The sequence below is a fragment of the Camponotus vicinus genome, unplaced genomic scaffold (genome assembly GCF_025532165.1).
Source record: "Camponotus vicinus isolate PSW18456_S1 unplaced genomic scaffold, iyCamVici1.0 SCAF_8, whole genome shotgun sequence".
NCBI lineage: Eukaryota > Metazoa > Arthropoda > Insecta > Hymenoptera > Formicidae > Camponotus > Camponotus vicinus.
In genome coordinates, this window is record NW_028141980.1 from 5,526,342 (window position 1) to 5,539,346 (window position 13,005).

Sequence of the window (13,005 nt, forward strand, 5' to 3'; positions counted from 1 at the left end):
ATATATATATATATATTTATTTTGTTCGTAATTATATGGTATTATGTTTTTTGTATATCTATTTATTATTATTTCCCCTTTTTTTTGTTTCTTTTCCTTTATATATATATATATTTGTTATTATTACTATGCACGTATATATATATATGTGTGTAACTATAATTAATGGTTATAATTTGTGGATGCCTGTGCTAACTAGAGATACAATAAATGAGGCATCTGAATAAGTATGTACTGATTATATTACAATAATTTTTATATATTTTAGGTAGCAAAACAAGGACTGATATTTAAGAAGAAATTATTTCTTCCAAGACTTCCGGGTCATTTGGATCAGTCCTTATTTCGGCCCGTCCATATTCTATTCTTAATGTGGAAGAGTCTACTGATATACCGACTAACTGTTTGTAAGTATTTTCTTCCTTTTTCTTTATGAATGAGGAAAATTGGTAATAAGCCTTAACGCATTTCATACATTTGATAATTGGTCGGCTTTTATAACAATTTTGACCGCAAATACGACATTTTTGCAAGGGCACTGAGCCATATTGGAATGTATGAGAGTATCTTGTAAGAACTCTGTTATAAATTGTGGGGTTATAGCAATTTGTACAGATAAGGTAAGAGTTTGAGTCACTTAGAATATCGTGAGTTAATATAATGACACAGTTTACGCGAAAACTATTAAAAAATGAATCCTTTAAAAGCGGATGGATGGATGTTTTGGTTTTTAATGGCGGACACGTTTTTTTTCTCTCTTTTTTTTTTTTTTTTAAGCGTATACCCCTTGTTGGTGAGTCCTGCAAAAAGCAAAAGCAGTTAGATTATTTATGTTTCTTCCATGGTTCCTCTCATATATTGCCCTTTCAAAGTAGGAAAATATGCATTCAGAACATTGAAAAATAGAGCGAGTGATATCTAGAGGAGCTAGACAATATTCACATTTAGAGAAATTTATTTCACCGGTAGTTACCCAGTGGCATACTATCAGGTCAGGTTTAACTCGAAATTGACGAATTTTGCAACATGCACAACATATACGAACCGGGTTACGGTTCTTCTTAGTGTGTTTCTTATAGAATATTATTTTTTTACATTCTGCTTTGCAGATATTTGGGAAGTATTGTAACAAGTTATGGATGTCGTGATTGCAAGGCGTATTATTTACGTTGCTCATTATGGTTTAATCAACAATTCCTGTTTAATCGAAATTCTTGAGCTTGTTCTCCTTGTAAATAATATAGAAAACATCTCCTGCAGTCCGACAGGGGAGTTATGAGAGATAGTAATAAATTACACATATGACATCTAAAGCCATACAAAGAAGCTGGGGGAAAATATGTAACAATGTGGTATATTATGGGCTGAAGTTCTCTAGTTTCGAACATTTCACATGAACGACAGTAATACCGATCATTATGGGAGCAGATATATCCTTCTAATTCGACATGTAACAAGTGGGACAAAGTGTCTAGGTCTTCTTCGGGTATTACATTTGGCAGGAAATCCATTTAATCAGATATTCTGCGAGATTCTCGTATACGTTCTCCTTCCAAATAGTATAAGAAACATCTCCTACAATCTATTATAGGAGTTACACTAGACACATTGCGAGCACATATGCAACATTTAGACACCGTGATGTCGGGGAAGGATTCAGATATACTATGGTAATTTATATAGTAAAGTTTATGGTCTGCTTGTGATTTGCACGAGACGCAGTAATACAGATTATGTCTTGAAGAAATATATCCGTTAAATTCTTCGTGTATTACATGGGATAAGGTATCAGCGTACTCAATAGGTTGCATTTTAATTTAAAAGGTTTTAATTTGGGCTTTCATTCTCACTAATAGCAAGATTGGAAGAATTAGTGGCTCTAAATATTTCGGCAATGTTTCGTGTGCAGACAGAACAATTAGCTAAAGGCCTTATTATGGTTATGGGTCGCTGACAATATGAGCAGATAGTTCTGTAGGGATGTGGGGCAACAGATATAATGTGAGAATCCACTGGGAGAAAAAATCGAGAGTTACAAGTAGTATGCAGCATACAATAGCAGGCGCAACAATAGTGGCTATGGTTGTGCAAGTGAAGATACCCATGTAATTTAATACACACAGCATTGGGGGGTGTTTGAGACATTATTAAGCATTATTACACAGAGGTAGTATAAATAAAAGTTCAATGATATTCCTAATACAGATAGAGCACTCATGCAAAGGTCTCAGAGTAGTAAGAGTTCGACGACAGTTGATACAGTTGATACAGTTGGGGTTCAACGTGGTGTGGTCCCAGAGAAAAGAAATGAGAAGATAATAAAGGAAGTTGAGATCTTAGTGAAGAAGATTGTACACCTTGATAACAAAGTTCACAGCAGTAGATATTCAGAATAAGATCACGGTATCCTCTAATTTTAATACAGCATACCGTGTTAATAAAAGACATGCCTTATGACATAGGGGTTCTATCATATACATTAAGAACTAAAGGATATTTAAAATCGTCGACATGAGTCGAAGTGCTATCGAGGAGACGTAATAATTCACTCGCAGTTAGGATACACGAGATGCAATTGTCTATGGATCTAGTCTTTATTACTGTAGTACCACAGATAGAGCAGCATTCGTCTCTAGCGACGTGGCTGTTTATGAAGAAATGTCTCCTAAGACATCGATACTGGCTTTGGATGATTTGTGTACGAATCCGAGAGTAACAGTTGCTGCACAAATTAGTGTCGTCATTCAAGCAGATGGCTCCTACTACGTGTGCACAGTGAGCGAATAGGAACGACTGTTTTACTTGATACAGGAGCGATGAATCCGGTCTGGGCTGGACTGGCTGCCTATGCCAGAGCATCTGTAACAGAATTATTTAAATTATTATTTCATCCTGGCTGACAGTGGGACTTTTTTATTTTATCTATGTGAACGATACGATTTTGGTTTCCAACTCTAAGTTTATGTTACGTCCTATTCGATCGTTTATTCAACGATTCTGCAGGGCGCACCGTGCAGGGACGAACAATATTATATCTCTCTATTTCTTTTTCAGGGCAACCTGCTAAGCCGGCTATACCCTGGGACGCCGAGAGATTAGGATCTATAGGACGCTTCTTTTCGGAGGTATTTAAGGTTGACAAATAAATATGCAAATTTATTATATTATAAATTCTATTTTTTCCTTTTTATTTATTTTATCCTTCCTCGTTCTTCTACATTAGTTTGTAAGGTAATTTTAGTGAAATTAAATTATATATATGTATTGGATATATTTATATATATGTATAGTTAAAAGTTATTTAGGATTTTATGGTTCGACAATAGAATCGAGGAACTCTTCGCTATCTAAATAATCAAGAAGCTGGTTAATTTCGTAATCTATAAAGTCCTCTTCACTTGGAGTGATATTTGTGGAATCTAAATCCACTTCTCCAGGCAAGACAGGAGAATAATTTGGCGGCGAATACCCCGGAAAAGAGTCTGGGGTTCGTGGGAGGCTAGGCGGCGGTGAAGTTTGGACCCGTCGATCCAACGTCGCTGGGCTCCTCCTTATTTCCCCGTTTCGCTCCCAAGCGCGGAGCAGTCCCAAGGGAATTCCGTCCGTTCGGTCTTCCAAATCAATAATTATTGTGGACGCGTCGCTTGATGTGTCCGATTCCGCAGATTCAATTTCCTCTTCCTCGGACTCTGCGCTAGCTGGTATCGCAGGGAGATTGCCGTCGGTGGTTTCGGGGTTAAGCTCCGGGGGCAAGGGTGCGAAGGAGAGGTCGAAGAGTGTGTCTTCGCGGTCGGTTGCGGCCCTTGCTATTCCGGTAGGAATCTCGTCCCTATCTATAAATAATTGACGAGCGACGGAGGGGCGATCTCGTAATAACCGCTGTCTAAATATTTCCCGCCGGGTTACACCTGGATTTTGTAAGGGAAATTCGCGGCGAGTTATTGGATCTGGTCGTCGGGCGCTAACCATCTATTATTGAAATAATTTAAATTTTAAATTTGTTTTATTGAAAGGATAATTTGAAATTATTTCGCGGCATCTAATACTTACGATGGAAATTTCGAGGGGTCACCTGTCAACAAAGGATGTACCGCGTAAATCTAAAGTTTCGTGACCGGTTTAAAGAAAGAGACAGGACAGATTCTGAAATCGCGACTCCTCATTTATTATAAGAGAAAATTATTAGATAGTTACCTTACATGCAGTGACGTGGTAAGGAAGGGTGTGTAGGGATATTTAAATATAAGATGGATACCGTGCCTGCTGGTTTAGTTTTATTATTATAAAATAATTCCTCTAATATATTATACTAAACCAGAGTTATCATACTATGTGTCAGTCGGTCCTTAAAGAGCGCGTCCCGTGCTCTACGACAAGTTTCGATGTGCAAGACGTCACGTCACAGCGGCACAGAGTCCGTAAAGAAATTTCCCTGGAGAAAATTCTTCGCGGAAACGGCAGAGGGGTAGAGTAGACTACCCAATGCACATCGATTGACAAGTCGAAGGCGACGATTCACTCTTGTGGATAAAACCAAAGACAGACTGAGCGTTGAACATTCAAAGGCAATCAACGTACTCGTGTTATCAGAAGGAGAAGACGTTGGAATTGTATGAAGGTAAGTTGTTGACTATTATGTGTAATAAAATTCTTCAATATGTCATGCAAAAATAATAATTAATAATATTCGGTTGATGGTTGCAGATCACGAGAGATGAAAAGGAAATTATTGAATAATTAAAACGAGTACTTACCCAAAAGTACTGCTGTCAGGATATGCGATGAATCTCCGTGGAGGACGGTCTGCCTCGGCGATGTCCCTGTAGGAGAGTCGGAGGAACCGGTGACAAATGATTGGCAGAAGACCCAAGTGATGGTTCAAAGACACTTTATTTTCTTTAAGTATACTGTAATATTCGACTGCTCTCTAGACTAAGTTCTTAGTCCGGAAAAATATCCTGCGACTAAGTTCTTTTTTGGCTCGAAAAATGTTCTATAATACGCTCGTGATCGCTTTAGTTGGTTTCTTCTCGAGAGCTCCTGGTCAAATGCTAGGTGATGTTGTCTCAAGAGCGTCGGGTCAAATGCTAGGTGATGTTGTCTCAAGAGCGTCGGGTCAAATGCTAGGTGATGTTGTCTCAAGAGCGTCGGGTCAAATGCGCGGAAGACTGAGCTGCGCTCCCTGAGGTACCCTCTGGTCCCTACTCCGTGCCGGCTATCCGCAGTGGTAGGAGAATGCGGCGCTCCCGGGCGTAGGCGGCTCGACTGCCGCTTGCCGCTATAGCTGTCCTTCTTCTTCGAGCGCGCTATGACGTAGTGGCCGCGCTCTTGCGTGGGGATAGTGGGGACGACGGAGCTGTCAGTATTGTCCATGCATCGAGCTCGTTAATTCATTTTACAAAAGGTAAGGCTTTTACAATAGGTTTTTAGTCACCAGAATTTTAATAATTTGCATGCATATATTTTTTAATATAGAATCTCAACCTCTTTCAATAGAAGTGTGAATGATCGTTCTAGTATGTTCCGTTTTAGAATTGATTTTTAACTTTCTTTATATTAATTATATAGTTCTAGTTAACAATGTTATAAACAAATTCTGGTGTTATAAACCATTATAATTACAATTTGCTATATAATAATTATATGATATATATATATATGTATGTGCATATAGGTGCATGGTCTAGATAATTGTTAATAATAATTGTGTTACATTATAATATAAAAGTGTATTAATTATTCTTTTTATTATTCAGCTCTTGGAACAAAGGATGTGGCGAGCTTTTTTATCACCGGATGCAGGTGTTCGCCGTGCCAGGCAGTCGCGCCAGGCAGTCGCGCCAGGCCTTATCTTATCGCTGAGTGAGCTCATGTGCAGCTGCACCGGATGAAGCTCGGAGGGTCGCTTATCTTTTGGTGAGTGAATTTATAACGCTTTATAAATCGATTTAATAATTTCATTCGTTATAATTTATATGAATAAATTATATATTCCTTACTTGTTAATTGTATAGAATATATATATATATACTTATATATATTGTTTGTAAAAGTTAATAAATGTAATTATTAAAAATTTTATCTTCATTATTTTATTAATTAAATATGTATTATACATATTGTTATTTCTCTTTTGAAGGCTTGAAAGTTTGCTAAAAAATTGCATTACTGTTGGATCTTTGTTAGTTAATGATATGGATTAATTTAACATATAATATATATATATATATTCTTTTATAATTTATAATTTCGTAATAACTTATTACTCTTGCAATAAGAAAGCGCTCCTTATAATATTCATACATTATATATTCGCGAGTCCCTTTCGCATTAAGACTCGGCGCGGACGTCGAAAACATTAGGGGAGATAACAAAGTAATAGGGGAGATAACGCGGTACGCTGGACTTAGCCTTGTGCTCTTATAAGGAGACTTATTATTCGTCTCAATAATAAAATCATGCATAATGAATTTTATAAGACCATACATTCATTATTATTATTAATATGTATATTTATTACCTTGTATTATTATTATTTGAACTTTATATTTCATGTGTGTTATATATGTGTAAAGTTTTGTTATAACAAAATTTATTTAGTAGTTATATAGATTTATAATTCTGCACACAGTAAAGAGTTATGAGCTTTATTTTGCATTATTGGTTTTATTAAATCAGAATCTTTATTATTTATAATTATTAATAATTTAAATAATTTAATATATTTGTCTTATATAGTTATTATATTTTTCAGATATTTTGTAAAACGACATTCTATACAGAAGATATTCGAGGGTGCATATCATTTATAGCTTGGCTGTATTTTAATCGACAATATAGAACGTTTATTAGACTATTGTCGGAGCGGATTAAAATACTCACATATGATCGTCTGGCCATGACTTATTAACTCTATGCACCTCTAATTGCGGATAAGTTTTGGATATTTTGAAATATTTTAATATTATTTTGAATGTGCTTGACTTGACAACTTTCGGTCATTTATTAAATATATACATACATTAATTAATGTTGAGCTTTTCACATAATGAAAATGGTTTATTATTTAGTTATCATTGCTTACTCATTATATTTTAATTGTATATAAAATTTTGCAATTAATAATCAAAATGAAAAATATATGTATTATTTGGCAATAATGGGTGGATTAGATTTTATATAATTTATTATTATGTAGTGAAGTTTTATTTGAATAACTATATAGAATATACGTATATGAAAAGAGATTTTTATAATGTATTAATTATTATGTTCTTATGCTTAGAGTTTAAACGTGTTATTATTTGAATTTCTCTTATTTGTCTAGGTTGCATATATAGTATATATATATGTTGGAAGGGATATGGACCAATGGATTATTCACGGACAACAGACAGGCTTAAACCATATAAGAATATGCAGCATTGAAAGGATTTTGAGGAACCTGTGCGAATTATTTCGGAAGTTTATTTGGTAAGTTTATTATTTTGATAAGTTAATTAATGAATTAAAGGTTTTATTTAATTATATCATATATTTAAAAAATATATATTATATATACATATATATAATATATGTATTCATGTATAATATTATGTATTTTATATGTATTTAATATTTAGTATTTTAATGCATTATCTTTTAAATTTTTATTAATAACTACATATGTATTTATACTAATAATGAGGGTGACAAGTCTGTCCGAGCTTGTTTCGCGGTTTAATTCTTATTAATTTTTACATATGGTATTACGTATAGCGCTATCTCTCTCACTCGCGCGAGTCACCCGATAGTGCGGTCTCTCTCACTTTCACGTACTACTATCTATTGAGGTCTCGTGTATAAATTTCGATAGATGTAGTCGGTTAATTATATATTTGAGGAGGCATATTTGTGGTTTGTTATTGAAATATATTTCTAAGGAATTTTATTAATAAATATATTTTTATTTTTCCGTATAGCGTTTTCGTTAGGTGATGAAAATATTGGGACACCCGGTGGACAACCAAGTGGAGGCTATGTTTATAGGGTGACTTATTATTCTGCATGCAGCAAAGAGTTACGTATAAAATTTTATTCATAATAATTTCTTGACATTTCTTTATTATTTAGTTATTGTTTAGTAATTATTATTTAATTTAATATATTTATTGTTGAAATTTAATATATTAATATTTGATTTATTATACTTCTTTTACTATTTGATTTCTTTTATTCCTATATAATTATATACATTTATAAAATATTAAACCTGTTTAATATAGTAATTTTGATCAATCAAACTTTTATAGATTTTGTATAGATTGATTTTTTAGTATATTTTTGTTAAGTTAATTTTTCATACGGCCAAATATTATTTGATTATTATTTTCAGTTGCTGGGACTTGGAATTCTTGCTACTTATTTATAACAAGCTGTCTTACGTTATTAGGAAGAGGCTAAATAATATATATATATAGGATCATAAAAAGTGTGTAAGTATGTATTATATTTTGAATGGTTTATTTAATAATTTCTATAGTAGATTTTCTTATACATTTATTATATTTTTCAGGTATCAAGACTCTGAGGAAAATCACTTCCTGATAGTGAACATATATATATATATTTACGGGAACTCAACTAGGACCAAAAATTAAAATAATCTAGGATTTTTAAAGGAAATTCTTGCTTGATTAATTATATTTTATTTATTAATTATATTATATTTTATTAATTATATTTTATTAAGAAATGTTTAAATCATTAATTTCTGAAAGAAGCTCGTTACTTTATAAAAGATTATTATTTGGTGATTATTGGCCATTTACATTTTGTAATTAAATAGTCAAAGTTAAATGTTACTCAATAATAATTAGAGTTTTATACAGACATATTTGGCCAATGGTATTAATGTACAGTAAAGATTTATTATAACGTTTAGAAAAATATTTATTCAAGGAAAATTTATTAATTTTGTTTCTCATGAATATAAAAAATATATATATATTGTTAATTATTTTATTACTAATTATTATTACTGATTTTTAGAGCGTATTGTTTTAGTAACAATTATTATTCATGGGCATTAATTTTTTGTTTGACTTGGTACATTTATTTATTGTTTCATATTCTTATATGTACGTAGAATGTTAACTTTATAACTTTCCTTTTGTTATTGATGATTCTTTATAAATTTTCGTATTAATATTTTATGTGGCTCACTTTCGGAGCATTTGTTAGCATTTTTACTGTAGATATTTATTACAAAATATTAATTAATTATTTGATTTTCAGGTTTCAAAATTTATAATCGCTGCATCTCTTTTATGACAACCGAACATACTGTTTATTAAAAAGATACGCATGGGCTCAAAATCATTTATTAATAGAATTTAGGTGAGTATCGTTTGATAAAATATTTTGATTTATGCCTTTTCCTTTGTAGTAAGCGCATATACACGCATAGGGATATCCTTTTTTGGTTATATGTGATAACGGAATAATATGAATATTGAGTGAATATCTATATATATTGGTTACATATAATATAAAGTGGATTTATAGTGATTATATATAATTACAAGTAAAGATTATATAAGATACGAAATTCTTTATACTATTCTTTGAAACAAATTATATTTTATTCGTTAAGAATTATTTAAATCATTTTCTTTTTAAAAGAAGCTTGTTATTTTACAAAGGATTGTTATTTAGTCATTACTGGTCATCTGTTTTTATATTTTAATTTTATAATTAAATAATCAAAGTAAATATATTTATTATTTGATAATAATTAAACTTTTATATATATATATATGTGTTTTTCATTGTTTATTGATTTATGTCTTTATTTGTCTAAATACTAATTAGTTATAATATTTTCAGGTTTCGGGATTCATGGCTATGGAAACTTTCCCATGCCAAATTTACCAGAAGAATGTAAAGGAACGCACAAGAGGCTATAAGACCAGTTACCGACGGATTTGTTCGTATACCAATTTATACGAAGTCTTGTTGCAAATGATTTGCTAAGAGTTTTTCTTGATAATAAAATTTCGAATAAATTTCTTTTCTTAGTAAGGTTAGTTATTAAGATTAATATCATTATATACGACCAGTTCCAGTACTGCTAATTCATTGTAATATTTTTCTGGCTATATACCACATCAATCAATGTATTGTATTAATATGAGATTATGGCGAATATATATATAAATATATATATATATATATATAGTATTTTACTATTGATTTATGAAATTTCATAAGCGATTTTAAGGTGATTGTGTGGGGCTTTTGCAGCTTTATTAAAATTGCATAAATAATAATTATATATGTATTGAAATTCTTTTACGATTATTATAAATGACTGTTTCAAAGAGCCTATTACTTTTTCTTGATTGATAGATGTGTATAAGTCCAGCTTTCGGTTAGTACTGGTGGTTACTAGTATTTTGACTACATGAGAACTGATTATTATTAAATTGATGTATATATATATTGATTATATATAATATTATGACGCAAATATATAGTAATTATATATAGTATCGCGCAAAGATTATATAGGATGAGAGAATAAGTAGGGATTATACTTTTATAAGTAAGATTTTAAATTTTTTTGTTGCGGGACGTAACACCTCCCCCCTAATAAGAACAAAATCCGATTGTTTTCGGAGGATTTTGGTCTAGGGAGATTAAATATTTTCATCTAGGGTGTTTAAACGGTCTCTTAGGTTTGTATATGATATAGGTATATTTACGTTTTTGGTGATTTCTTCGTGGCAAGGTTTCATTGTCCTTGGAGGTTTGGCTGGTGGAGGTTGTTGAGTAATTACTTCCGCAGGTGCAGTGGGATCGATGTTGGAGGTTTGCGTGGTTGTTCCTCCGCCAGGTGATTGATTGTCTCGGTTATCGTCTCCAGATTTCCTAGAAGATTCCCGTGCCAGATGGAGCAGTAAATTTGCGAGAGAGCTCCATAAAGCTCCGAGTAGATGAAGGCTGCAACCATACACAGTGTGAAGAGCGTATCCATGAATGACTGTGTCAATGACTAATTTTACTAGGCGAATAATCATGAAGATTCCGACGAGTCCTGCGGTTGCTGATCCAAAATTCACGAATCCCTTCCAGATTCGCGAGGCTGTGCTTTCGACAATTTTATTTAAAGAATTTTCATCCAGCAAGTTGTACACTGAGATTCCTTCAGTGTTCATGGAATGGCCAGTTAGTCCTCTAGCAACGGCATTGAGTAAAGCTGGCTTTTCGGCTGGGAACATAATGTGATTTCGTAATTTCTCCAGATCTGTATCAGAATATATTCCGCTTACGGCCAAAGGTCCCGGTGTGAGGTATCTCCAGGTTAAGGCAGTCATGGGTTTTAGCTGTTGAGGTGGCAGTTGTCTGACTTGAATGTTAGGTGTAAGTTGCACCCATGTATCTTCGATTCGATACAAAGTAGGAAGTTCTAAACTGCATTCTCGTTCGTTGCCAATTTTGGTGATAATTCTTGACTTTGGTGTAAGGAAGAAGGTGTTACGTCCCGCAACGAAAAAAATTTAAAATCTTATTTATAAAAATATAATCCCTACCTATTCTCTCATCCTATATAATCTTTGCGCGATACTATATATAATCACTATATATTTGCGCCATAATATTGTATATAATCAATATATATATACATCAATTTAATAATAATCAGTTCTCATGTAGTCAAAATACTAGTAACCACCAGTACTAACCGAAAGCTGGACTTATACACATCTATCAATCAAGAAAAAGTAATAGGCTCTTTGAAACAGTCATTTATAATAATCGTAAAAGAATTTCAATATATATATAATTATTATTTATGCAATTTTAATAAAGCTGCAAAAGCCTCATACAATCACCTTAAAATCGCTTATGAAATTTCATAAATCAATAGCAAAGTGCTGTATATATATATATATATATATATTTGTATATATATATTCGCCATAATCTCATATTAATGCAATGCATTGATTGATGTGGTATATAGCCAGAAAGATATTACAATGAATTAGCAGTACTGGAACTGGTCGTATATAATGATATTAATCTTAATAACTAACCTTACTAAGAAAAGAAATTTATTCGAAATTTTATTATCAAGAAAAACTCTTAGCAAATCATTTGCAACAAGACTTCGTATAAATTGGTATACGAACAAATCCGTCGGTAACTGGTCTTATAGCCTCTTGTGCGTTCCTTCACATTCTTCTGGTAAATTTGGCATGGGAAAGTTTCCATAGCCATGAATCCCGAAACCTGAAAATATTATAACTAATTAGTATTTAGACAAATAAAGACATAAATCAATAAACAATGAAAAACACATATATATATATATAAAAGTTTAATTATTATCAAATAATAAATATATTTACTTTGATTATTTAATTATAAAATTAAAATATAAAAACAGATGACCAGTAATGACTAAATAATAATCCTTTGTAAAATAACAAGCTTCTTTTAAAAAGAAAATGATTTAAATAATTCTTAACGAATAAAATATAATTTGTTTCAAAGAATAGTATAAAGAATTTCGTATCTTATATAATCTTTACTTGTAATTATATATAATCACTATAAATCCACTTTATACTATATGTAACCAATATATATAGATATTCACTCAATATTCATATTATTCAGTTATCACATATAACCAAAAAAGGATATCCCTATGCGTGTATACGCGCTTACTACAAAGGAAAAGGCATAAATCAAAATATTTTATCAAACGATACGCACCTAAATTCTATTAATAAATGATTTCGTGAGCCCATGCGTATAATAAATAGTATGTTCAGTTGTCATAAAAGAGATGCAGCGATTATAAATTTTGAAACCTGAAAATCATATAATTAATTAATATTTTGGGATAAATAACCTACAGTAAAAATGCTAACAAATGCTCCGAAAGTGAGCCACATAAAATATTAATACGAAAATTTATAAAGAATCATCAATAACAAAAGGAAAGTTATAAAG